This window comes from Neofelis nebulosa, chromosome 2, assembly GCF_028018385.1.
Source record: "Neofelis nebulosa isolate mNeoNeb1 chromosome 2, mNeoNeb1.pri, whole genome shotgun sequence".
NCBI lineage: Eukaryota > Metazoa > Chordata > Mammalia > Carnivora > Felidae > Neofelis > Neofelis nebulosa.
This window is the reverse complement of record NC_080783.1, coordinates 132,989,508-132,999,821: the sequence shown is the minus strand read 5'-3', so window position 1 is coordinate 132,999,821 and position 10,314 is coordinate 132,989,508. Positions and strand designations below refer to the sequence as shown.

The 10,314-nt window shown below is 33.4% G+C and overlaps 1 pseudogene; it reads left to right on the top strand.

Annotated features, from left to right (window-relative positions):
• The first annotated feature begins 709 nt into the window (after positions 1–709).
• On the top strand, positions 710–2,432 carry LOC131490979 (tigger transposable element-derived protein 1-like; annotated as a pseudogene).
• The last annotated feature ends 7,882 nt before the right edge of the window (positions 2,433–10,314 follow it).

Genomic DNA, 10,314 nt, shown 5'->3' with positions numbered 1-10,314 from the left:
TTATGACATTAAATAATTTATTGTCTCTAATATTTTTGTTTTGTTATTATTTATCTTTGTTTCCCAAAGACTAGGTATTTTAATATTTATGAAATAATTATACCTACTCTGAATAAATTTTCCCATATTCATTTTTTCATGAATAACTTTGAATTTCATAATTGTCTGGTTTTGCTTTGTTTCAGATTTTAGATTGACATTTTGTACTTTCTTCATACGTTATGTCTTTTCTTTCATTCCATAACTATGAAGGGATATTTCTCTAATATACAGACATACCTTCTTTTATTATGCCTTGTTTCATTGCACTTTGAAGATACTGTGTTTTTTACAAATTGAAGGTTTGTGGTAACACTCACTCGAAGAAATCAATTGACATAATTTTTTCAAAAGTATTTTTTCACTTTGTGACTCTGTGCCACATTTTGATAATTCCTAGAATATGTCAAACTTGTTCATTATTGTTAGATTTGCTACAGGGATCTATATTAGTGATCTTTGATGCCATTATTGTAATTGTTTTGGGGTGCCACCAACCACACCTGTATAAGATGGCAAACAATTGACAAATGTTGAATGTGTTGTCACTGCTCCACCAGCTGGCTGTTTGCTTATCTTTTCTGTCTTCTTGGGCCTCCTCTTCCCCTGAGGCCCAAGGAAATATTGAAATTAGACCAATTATCAACCCTGCGATGGCCTCTAAGTATCAATGAGGAAGAGTTGAAAGTCTCTCACTTGAAATCAAAAGCTAGAAATGATTAAGCACGGAGAGGAAGGCATGTCAAAGCCAAGATAGGCCAAACCTTAGGCCTCTTTTGCCAAATGGCTAGACAAGTTGTGAAAGCAAAGGAAAAGCTCCTGAAGGAAATTAAAAGTAGTACCCTATTGAACACATGAATAATAAGAAAGTGAAACAAACTTATTGCTGATATGGAGAAAGTTTTAGTGGTCTAGGTAGAAGATCAAATCAGCCATCATATTTCCTTAAGCCAAAGCCTAATCCAGAGTAAGGTCCTAACTCTTCGATTCTATAAGGCTGAGAGAGGTGAGGAAGCTGCAGAACAAAAGCTGGAAGCTAGCAGAGATTAGTTTGTGAGATTTAAGAAAAGAGCCATCTCCATAATATCAAAGTGCAAGGTGAAGCAGTAAATGCTGATGTAAGAGCTGAAGGCAAGTTATACAGAAGATCTAGCCAAGATAATTAATTAAAGTGACTACAGTAAACACTAAATTTTCAATGTAGACAAAACTGCCTTCTCTTGGGAGAAGATGCCATCTAGGACTTTCATTGCTACAGAGGAGAAGTAAATGCCTGGCCTAAAACTTCAAAGAGTAGGTTGACTCTTTTTGGGAACTAATGCAGCAGATGATTTGAAGTGGAAGCCAATGCTCATTTACCATTCTGAAAACCTCAGGGGCCTGAAGAATTCTGCTAAATCTACTTTGCCTGTGCTCTGTAAATGGACAACAAAGCCCGAGACAGCACATCTGTTTACAACGCAGTTCACCAAATAGTTAAGGCCTGCTATTGAGACTTACTGCTCAGAAGAAAGATTCTTTTAAATCTTACTGTTCATTGACAATGTACCTGGTCACCCAAGAATTCTGATAGAGATGTACAACAAGGTTCATGTTGGTTTTGTGCCTGCCAACACAACATCCATTTTGCAGCCCATGAATCATGAATTCATTTTGACTTTCAAATCTTATTATTTAAGACTTTACATTTTATAAAGCTATAGTTGCCATAGATAGAGATTCTTCTGATGGATCTGGGCAAAGCAAATTGAAAACCTTCTGGAAACGATTCACCATGGTAGATGCCAATAAGAACATTCATGATTCATGGGAAGAAGTCAAAATATAAACATTAACAGGAGTTTGAAAGAGGTTGACCATAACCTTCATAGATGGCTTTGGGGGTTTAAAAATTCAGTGGAGGAAGTAACTTCAGGTGTGGTGGAAAGAGCAAGAGAATTAGAGGGGAAGCCTAAAGATGGGGCTGAATGGCTGTAATCTCATGATAAAATTTTAATGGATGAGGAGCTGCTTCTTATGGATGACCAAAAAAAAGAATTTCTTGAGATGGAATCTACTCTGGTGAAGATGCTGTGAAGATTGTTAAAATGACAAGAAAGTACTTAGACTATTGGGTAAACTTAGTTAATAAAGCAGTGGCAGGGATGAGAGAATTGACCAGTTTTGAAAGAAGATCTAGTGTGGGTAAAAAGCTATCAAACAGCATCACATGCTACAGTGAAAACATTTATGAGAGAAAGAGTCAATTGATGCAGCAGAATTCACTATTGCCTGTTTTAAGAAATTGCCACAGGCCATCCCAGCCTTCAGCAACCACCGCCCTGGTCAGTCAGCGGCAGTCAACATCAAGGCAAGACCCTCCATCCTCAAAAAGATTACAACTCACTGAAAGCTCAGATGATGGTTTGATTTTTTTAGCAATAAAGTACTTCTTTTTAATGTTTGTTTTTGAGAGAGAGCAAGCATGAGTTGGGGAGGGGCAGAGAGTGGGGGACAGAGGATCCTATGTGGGCTTTGCGCTGACAGCAGAGAGCCCAATGCAGGGCTCAAACTCAAGAATCATGAGATCATGGACCTGAGCTGAAGTCAGATGCTCAGCCGATTGAGCCACCCAGATACCCCAGGAATAAAGTATTTTTGAATTCAGGTATCTATATTGTTTTTTTTTAGACATAACACTATTGTACACTTAATCGACTACAGTATAGTACAAATTTTTATATGCACTGGGGAGACAAAAAATTCATTTTGAATAGCTTTATTGCAATATTCACTTTCTCACAGTGGTTTGGAACTGAACCAGCAATATCCCTGAGGTATACCTGTGTGTGGAACAGTTATTACCACAGGAGGAAACATGCTGCAGTGGAGTTAAAGATTTTGCTTGCTTAGAGTAGTAGTCAATTTCCTCAGTTGTATTTTCTCCAATGCATTCAGAAAACTCAGCTTGTCATTAAAATGCTTTTAACCTTTTGGGAAACAGTATCTAGTCAAATAAAGATTTTTTGAAACACTGATATGTAGAATACTAAATTTTTAGGTATGCGACCACCAGTAACATACTACACGTTATATCATAGCAAAATATATGTGGGTTCTGTAAGAAATAAACTGCATTGTATGGAAATACAGTTCTCAAAAATATTTGCCTTTTGGGGCACCTGGGTGGTTCAGTCCATGAAGCATCCAACTTAGGCTCAGGTCATGATCTCTCAGTCTGTGAGTTCAAGCTGACAGCTCAGAGCCTGGAACCTGTTTCAGATTCTGTCTCCCTCTCTCTCTGCCCCTCCCCCACCCACATTCTGTCTGTCTCTGCCTCTCTCTCTCTCTCTCAAAAATAAATAAACATTAAAAAATTGGAAAAAAAATTTTGCTTTTTGCCAAGTATTAAAATCAAATGTAAGTACAATAGTTCTGCTCTTGAAGCAACTCTAGAATTATCTACAGAGCACAAATTAGTAAGAAATGGGAAAACATTTTCATTGAAACTATTATATTTTGTATACATTTTCTCTATATATTAGAGTTACAATGTCCTGAAACTTGTGATTTGAACATGGTGCTCACAGAAATAAAAATTCAGTAGTATTTTTTGAATCTTATCAAGACCCTTACCATATATTACTATTACTTACAGAAGACTTTTGTGTGTGCAGATAACATTCAATATTAAAGAGTACTTTAAATATACAAGTCTGTAAACGGAACAAAAGATGAACACCATAATGAATTATAACATACATTTCTGAAGCTGCATTTGTTAGAACATATTTGCAGTGAAATTTTTATTAGGTGAGGTAAATATTTTGTCAGTGATTATTATTGTTTTAATCTGCTGGTTCTTAAGTATGAACTACAGTACAATGACTATTAGTTTTTCATTATGAGCAATATATTTTCACTTATCTTCACTCATGCACCCACAAACCTTTTCATTATCAAATGTAGCATCACATGTTTGTGATTTAACTTGCTTAGTTGTGTCAATACTGTCTTGAGATTGTTTATGACCGTATGAAAGATCAATTAATGGTATGTCACTAGTTCATATATATTGGATTTAAACCATAACTTGAATTTAAAATCTTAAATTACACTTAATTTTAATAGTAAGCATTGATAACTTTATTGATTTCTATGTTTCCCTCAATTCATTTTGGTTTTGACTGCATTATCACCTCACTCTTTGAGCTTCATATTCCTTTTTTAAAATTTTGCTTCCTAAAAGAGAAGGTCAATTGAAAACAAGTATACTTACAGCAAGAGTACTATGTGGGTTTGAACTTGCTTTTGAAAATAATCCAGACATGAATTATCTTACAAAGAGAAGGTATTATGACCATTACAAGTCCAGAATCATCAGGCAGCCTAATAAACATACAACTTATTTTCCCACAAATTTTGATCTTGACATACTACCTAAGAACATATTAACATAAATACTGTTTTAAGATAAATATTGCACATATATGGAAGTGCAGTTTAATTTCATATCCTATTTAAAACATCAAAAGAAGCAAAAAAAGAAAAAATATTAGACAATGTTTTCATGAAGCTATGAGTTAGATTTCCAATAAATATTCATACCCTCAAGAAAAAACAATACAATATATTACAGAATATTCAAATTTACAATGTCCTGAACATGCTATTTATTTACTCTACATTCTTCAGGCAATCACTTCATGAAATGAAGCATACTGAAATTTTAAATTATATATTCCTTCAAGGTCTACTAAGAAAATCATATAAAGTGTGGAGCAAATTTGAAAAATAATTATAATATTATAATAGTCTGACTTAATTTGGGACCTTCAGAACTCAGCTTTTTTATTTTTAAAGATTTTTTTTTTTTACGTTTATTTGTTTTTGGTAGAGAGACAGAGCACAAGTGGGGGTGGGGCAGAGAGAGAAGGAGACACAGAATCCGAAGCAGGCTCCAGACTCCGAGCTGTCCGCACAGAACCTGACGCTGGCTTGAACTCACAAACTGCGAGATCATGACTTCGGAGATCATGACCTGAGCTGAAGTCAGACTCTTCACCATCTGAGCCACCCAGGCGCCCCAGCTCAGCTTTTTTATTAAGAATAATTTACTGTGGACCATGACTAGATTACAAGATAGTTGACCAAAAGCAATCAAGAGAGATTCACATGGCCCCAGTTCCATCACCCCTTTCTGCCTCCACACCATCATCAGTGGAGAAAACACAGTTTGCCTACCAAGTCTTTCATAGTCTTATGTTCCTTTCAGTACTGCAGCTATAGAGAAGTCCATGTACAATCACTATCTCTAAGTGATAAAACCTTCTTCATCTCTACTTTGCAGAAATCTCAGAACCTTGCAGAAATCTCAGAACCTTGCCACAAAGAAATCATCAAGAATATTCTTAACATACTAGATATTCCTACTTACATACTTACATCTATTCATCAAAAGAAGCACAAGACTCAGCTGTTATGCTTTATTACCTGGCTTCTCATTTCCGTATTGCCCTGTGATTCTCCTATTCTGATTGAATCATACACTCCACACCACTATGGGAACACTTTTTCTGTCCTTTTTTAAAAAAAAAAAAATATAATTTATATTCTGTCTTGAATGCACAGTTACTAACAAAATCTCCGGCATCTAATATTTCTCTGAATTTTCCATCCTCCATTTTGTTCGAATTAAAATTTAATGGTGCCCTGAGAACATTTGTGACATAGTTTATTCTTCTGTACCTTATATCTCAGAAGCTGAAAATGGAGTAACTGTCTTCATCTGGACCCCAGAGTACCATTGTCTGTTTTTCTCTCAGGATCTATTTTCTTCTTTATTTACTTGCATCCGCTCAATATTTTAATCTAGTACACTGGGTTTAAATATGAAAACTGAAGACTCCTAATCTTTTACCTCCAGCCCAGTGTCTCCTTGAGCTGCAGTCCCTTAAATTCAACTGTCTCCTTATCAATTCCTTCCACGTGAATATCCAATTAATTTGTCCAAAATGAAAACATTAATTTCTCTGGTACTCAAATTATTTGTTCTCCAGTATTCCACAATTTAATTTAATTTTACATTTCTATTTTGGCAGAATCATTCTCTTTCTCTCACACTTTACGTCTAATAAATTCTGAGTTGATGTTAGTATTTAAATGTACACATAACCTGTAGTTGTGTGTACTTTTGATAAAGAATCATTTTGTTTTCTCCTTTACTGAGACAACTTTGGAAAAAAAGAATCTATAATGCATCAGTTTTATAATAGGGATTCCCTGGTATATAGAGTTGATTGTAGTAATGGAATAATTTTATATGAAGTGGTATTAATTGCACAAAATTCAGTAAACTTAAAGTAGTAGTAAATTAAAACAGCAGTAAATTAAAGATATATCCACTTGTAGAAATATAGATTGATATAAAAAGTCTATTTTGAAAATTTTATAATTTCACAAATTAATATTTTACTTTCTTTAGTGTTATTAAACCAAATTAGTTTATTAAAGACCAAATGCAACTTGCATAGACTACCTAACAATGAAAACCTATCTCTTAATATCCAAAGCTTCATAAAGACAGTGGATATTGAGTGAAATTCCTTCTCTCTTTTTCTCTCAGGGTTTCTGAAATAGGGTATTTGGTATTGATATTTAAGACAGGAAACATCTTTGTTCTGAAATATACTGGCAGGCCATACAGCAACTCTGACCCTCAAGGCGCTATCAATAATATTACTGTCATTTTGATACCAAAAAAAGTACTTGAAGATTTCAAGATGCCTCCAAAGAAGAATACTACTGTCTGAATCACTCACAATTAGACAAAGTTTCTATTTATAAATATAATGGTGGCCAGCACCTACCAAAGCACTATATTGTGCAGAGAATATTAAACAAGCTAATGTATGGTGAGGCAATGGGTTCGTCATTGAGTGATATAAAAATATAGACCTTTATTCTTCAGCATGAGCTCCCAAGACCTAACTTATTTTTTAATCTGTCTAGTCTGCTTACTTGATATTACAGCTTTCATCTACATAGGAAATGAAATTGGAAACATTCCTGAGTATACTAGAATTGGAAGAGTCACTGTCTTTGCCAGCTTTGTAATTTGACAATCAGAAGCAACATTCCTTCTTCACTGGAAACTGGTGAGAAGTAAGATGGGATAAATACAGATTTTTTTGCTTATTAATTTAAGAAGTAAATAATGATAGCGTGCCTGGGTGACTCAGTTGGCTAGGTGTAATGATGTCAGGGTCGTGAGATTGAGCCTTGTGTCCAACTACATGCTGAGCTTGGAGCCTGCTTATGATTTTCTCTCCCTCTCCCACTGCCCCTCCCCGCCACTCTCTCTCTCTCTCTGTCTCTCAAAATAATAATAATAAATAAAATAAAAAGTGAATAATGAATATTTATATCATTTTAGTGTGTACTGACTTCTATGGATAACGCTAATCAAGAGAGTTATTTTTCTCATTGAGGTTTTTGTATAAAAAATAGAAATAATTATATAGCAATTACAGTAGACTATTAAAAGTGTTATTATATGGGGAAAGTGGGTATCTACACATTTACAAGGCTTCTTAATGTGTTTACTAATGTCTGAATAATGTTGAAGAGTTAACCATGTGAGGGGAGGAATAATAAAAAATAATTTTTACACAGACGGAGTAACTATGTTGTGATCTGGAGGTTAGAGAGTACTTCCAACTAAACAAATCCTGATAACCAAACTTATATGTATATCACCATAAGTGATATAACATAAATTATATATATATATCACTATATATACAATTTATGCACACATAGGTATACACATGTAGCTGGAAAATTCACAATATTATGGAATTTACACAACACGCTCTTAAACAACCAATGGATAAAATAAGAAATCACAAGGGAAATTAGAAAACACTACAGATTAAACTGAAAATAAAAACACAACCTATGAAAATTTATGACACATACTAAAAGCAGTGCTAAGAGAAATTTGCAACTATGAACGCTTACATTAAAAAGTTAAGAAATACCTCAAATCGGAAACCTAACTTTATAACTTAAGGAATGTGAAAAAAAAGGAACTAAACCCACAGCTAGCAGAAGGAAGGAAATAATAAAGATTAGGGCAGAGATAAATGGAATAGAGAATTAAAAAAAAATAGTAAAGAAAAATCAATGGAATCAAAATTGATTCTCCTAAAAGATCAACAAAGCTGAAAAACTTTTAACTGGATGGACTAAGAAAAAAAAAGAGAAAAGGATCACATTACTAAAATCAGAAATGAAAGTGGAGACATTACTACTGGTTCTACAGAAATAGAAGGGATTATAAATGAGTATTGTAGAAAGTTGAATGCCAACAAATTGTATAAACTAGATAAAATGAATGAATTCCTAGAGGTACAAATCCTACCAAGATGAAACCACAAAGAAACAGAAAATGTGAAAAGAAATATTATACTGTATATTAACTAACTGGAATTTAAATAAAAACTTAAAAAAGAAAATATGAATAGATGTATGACTAGTAAGGAGATTTAATTGGTAGTCCAAAATCTCCTAACAACAACAAAACAAAAAAGCAAAACAAACAAACACCTGAACCAGATGGTTTCACTGGAGAATTTTACCAAATATTTAAAATACTAACACCAATCTTTATCAAACTTTAACAAAATATTGAAATGGAGGGAATACTCCTGAACTTATTCTACAAGGCCAGTAATACCCTGATACTGAAGACAAAGATACCAAAAGAAAAAAATCTACAGATCAGTGTAGATGAAAATTGATGTAAAAACCCTTTACAAAATACTAGAAAACTGAATTCAGCAGCATATTTAAAGGAGTATACAGCATGAGAATTAGTCCTGGATTGAAAAGATAGTTCAACATAGGAAAATTGATCAATGTAATACACAAGTTAAAGAATAAATGAATAAAAAGCACATGCTTATCTGAACTGATGCAGAAAAATTTTTTGACAGAATTCAACATCTTTTATAATAATAAGAACACTCAAAAATTAGTAATAGAGGGAAAATGCCTCAACATAATAAAAGCCAACAGTAAACATTATAGTCAATAATGGAAGACTGAAAGTTTTTCTTCTAAGATCAGGAACAAGGCAAGGATGTCCACTTTTGCAACTTCCATCCAGAATAGTACTGAAAGTCCTAGCTCGAATTAAACAGGAATAAGAAAAATTCTTTCTATTTGTAGATGACATAATCTTATAATGTAGAAAATCTTAAAGAATTCACACAAAATGGTGTTTGAATAAACCCAGCAAAAGAGTACACTCAAAAAGTCAACACACAAAAATCAGTTGCATCTCTATACACAAAGCAAACATGAATAATCTGAAAAGGCAAATTTACAAATGATTCAATTTATAATAAAATAAAAAAATAAAATACTTAGGAATGGACTTAACGAAGGAAGAGAAAGATTTCAATAATAAAACTACAAAACATTACTGAAAGAATTTAACGAAAACACCAATAAATTGAAAAACATCCTGTGTTCATGGATTGTAAAACTTAACATTGTTAAGACACCAATACTAGCCAAAGTGATCTACAGATTTAATGCAATCCTTATCAAAATTTCAATGACTATTCATTGCATAAATAAAAAAAAACTCATCCTAAAATTCATATGGAATCTCAAGCATTCCCAAATAGGCAATATAATTCTTGAAAAGAACACAGCTAGATGACTCATACTTCTTGACTTCAAAACTTACTATAAAGCTAAAGTAATCAAAACAGTGTGGTACTGGCATAAAGGCATAGATATAGACCAACACTATCAAGAATCTAGAAATAAACTCTTGAATATATGATGTAATGATTTTCAGTAAGACTGCCAAGGCCAATGGAGAAGAGACGGTCTTTTCAATAAACAATGCTGGAAAACTGGATATCAACATGCAAAAAAAAAAAAGTTGAACACTTACATAAAATCATATGCAAAAAATTAACTCTGAATCAATCTGTGACCTAAATGTAAGACCTGAAACCACAAAATTCTTAGAATAAAGAATAGAGCAAAAGCTACATGTCTTTAAAGACATACCCAATAAGCATATGAAAATATGCTCAACATCACTAATCATTACGAAAATGCAATTCAAAACAACGAGACCACCTCATACCCATTAGGATAACCCCTATCAAAACTAAACTAAACTAAACTAAACTAAACTAAAAAACAATTGTTGGCAAGAATGCGAGGAAATTGGAATCTTTGTGCACCAGTGTTGCAAATATAAACTGGTAG